The sequence below is a fragment of the Hibiscus syriacus genome, unplaced genomic scaffold, assembly GCF_006381635.1.
Source record: "Hibiscus syriacus cultivar Baekdansim isolate YM2019G1 unplaced genomic scaffold, ASM638163v2 tig00116984_pilon, whole genome shotgun sequence".
Lineage (NCBI taxonomy): Eukaryota > Viridiplantae > Streptophyta > Magnoliopsida > Malvales > Malvaceae > Hibiscus > Hibiscus syriacus.
In genome coordinates, this window is record NW_024063507.1 from 3,358,171 (window position 1) to 3,361,330 (window position 3,160).

The following is a 3,160-nucleotide window of genomic DNA, read 5'->3' on the forward strand; positions in this document are numbered from 1 at the left end:
ATCTCCATATTCACCATAAAACATGAAAACTCATCCTTATCATATTTCAAAGTCAAACATAAATTATTTTGACTTTGACTTTCGAAATTCACCTTGAATTTTCAAATCATACGTTTTAGTCACTAAATTATACTGTTTCGGTTAAATCTGAAAATTTACACATTTCCAGACCAAATTTCTCTGATCCAAAATATTAAATTAATATTTCCAACCAATTTATAATATCCTTCAAATTTTTGTAAAATTCTAACTCGATTCGAATTACCGATTCCTTATCGAACTTTAACCCTTTCTAATATTTCTTTACTAAAATTCCAAATCCAAATATTTGATCTCCATAAAACTCCACCCTCAAGAGTAAACCATCTATTTATGGAATAAAATTCTTTTTAGGAAATTATCTCTTAATTCCCTAAACTTTTTCCTAATTTTCTACTTTGACCATCAAACTTTTAAAATTTTCATTTTGGTCACTATCCAAATTTTTTGGGTATTACATGTAACACTCATAATCCGTATACGCGAACCAATACGAATTACATATGTCACATCAGAAGTTTAAAACATTTCTTTAATTGAACTTATTAAAATTTTGTTTCATTCAAACATCATCAGTTTCATAACTTGGACAATGATTATAAAATAATTATTCAAAGAAAAATCATAATATAATATTTTTTGTTACCAATTCAAAACCAATTTAAAGCAGTGATAGACTGATTTGTTTCATAAAATAAAGAAGTCTATCTAACACGTTTGATTTAAAACCCAAATTATTATTTTTTTTAAATAGTTTAATATCATAATATTTATTCATACTATTAATTATATTTAATACTAACTATATTAATAAATTTCATTCCTGTATATATGCCAGCTAGAACTTTTAGAACACAATAGGATGTCATCATTGTTACCTATAAATATTTCCTTGGTGATTGATGCCAAGCTCAGCTCCTTACTCATTTTCTTCCTTTTTCCTATGTGTGAAAATCATCACATGCTAAGTATACACTTAGTGAGGCAATTATAATTTAGGGCAATGCAAGATATAAATGTAATGAGTGGCAATATTCAATGCACGATAATCATTTTACCTGTATTCCAACCATGTTACTATTTATTAACCATATATAAAAATTCTTACCAAAATACTTGTCAATCATTCCATAAGCTCAACAACTTATTCATTTGTTTATTATTTGTTAATCAATAAACCATAGCCCAAACTATAACTAAATGAGGACCCCGATATAAGAGTCAAATATTGCTGAGGTCGAGCCTTACTCACCAAATAATGCATTGTAATGTTGAGGTCGAGGCTTGCCTACCTGGCTTGTACTATGTGCCTTCTCTAGAAACTCTAGTACTACCTAAATTTGCAGCTGCTAGAACCTATGGCATGCCATTAATACCACTGACCCTCAATAACATACTTAGGCATATAGTCTATTTTTATTTGATCCATCCATGGCAAAGTATATCAATACCATTTGACATTTGGGCAGTTCATTCCCGAAATAACAGTTACGATAAACATCATATGTATTCATGATAACATCATATGTAATAAAAAAATGATCAATGCATTCTAGGTCTACCTTTGACATATTTATAATATATCAATTATATGGTAAATACCATAAATGTAATGACAATATAATTAAGATACACTTATCGCAAGTCCTACCCAATGATGTATAAACATCCATGTATATTATTATGCCTGTATTTCACTCACTTTGACACTTTATATGCAAGACAAAATATAAGCTTCACTAACCTTTAACTTAATCCTTTGCTTTCAATTTGGTTCAATCCCTATTTTTGTCACCATTTCATTTTCTGGCAGTTTGCACCTACTTTCACATAAATATTATTCTATATTAATCTACTCACTCAAACATTATTCTGTTTATACCAATGGAAACTAGACTCGAATATAAATCTAACTATATAATTCACTTCTTCTAGTTCAATTTTTACAATTTATGGTGAATTTTCAAAGTTAGCCAACATAATCTGTTTTGAGTAGAATCTGTTGTCATGTTTTCTGACCTATAATCGGTTAAAAATTCATATCTTTTTGTATACACCTAGAAATCTGTTTTTGTTTGTTCTAAAAAAACCTAAACTGATATACAAATCCAACGGTATAAAATTCATCTTCTAATAATTTCTTTAGAATTTATAGTGATTTTATAAACTTACTTTCCAGAACATAAATTCTAAGCATATTTCACCAATTTGCGTTTCCAACTTGTTCACTAATTCTATTAGCTCACCAAATGCACATATATGCATGTGCCACAAAACACATAACAATTAGGAGTCACTTATTACTATAGTAACTTCGTCATTGACTCATCACAAGCCAATGTTTGTTCGACAACATAAGTACAAATTAAATTTGCACTCACCTAGTGTCTTTAGCTTGCAACCTTCCTTAGAATTCTCATTTCATCCTTAAGCTTCTCCTTAGCTTTAATAATATTTGATCTTAATTTCAAGAACTCAATATAAATGAACATCATTACCAAACATATACGAATTCAAACCAAATGTTAGAATCTTAATAACATAGGCATACTTTGGAAAATAAATTCCTAACAAATTTTTCGATGCTTATTCAATACAATTCCATGTCACAACATAAATGTTGATCTTAATACTTCTAATTGACCACTTAGTTTCCTTTTTATCCCAACTTCAGATAACATTTTGACTTAAGCTCCCAACCTTTCTATATTTTTTTATTTAAACCTCAACGTTTACAAGCTTTCCAAAATAATCCAATTTCACATCCTAACTTCAATTTCAACACTCAAACATTATGGAATGGTCCCTAAATTTTTATAAGGCTTGTAGAATACTTCCTACATCATTTCCAACCCTTAGATAATTTTTTCAAAATTTTCCTCATCATTTAAGGCCAAGGTCGAATGATTTATATACTCAACACTAGGTTTTCATGATTGACTTCGATTTGATTTAAGTATGAAATCAACCTCGATTCAACCTTATACAAACTCTACCATCAAATCCCTAATCAAATTTATCATAATATAATCTTCCTTGAAGATTAGGGTTAGGTCGAAATTACCCATAGCTTATATAGGCATGTATAGTTGATTTTAATCATAAATCATGCTTGGAATCG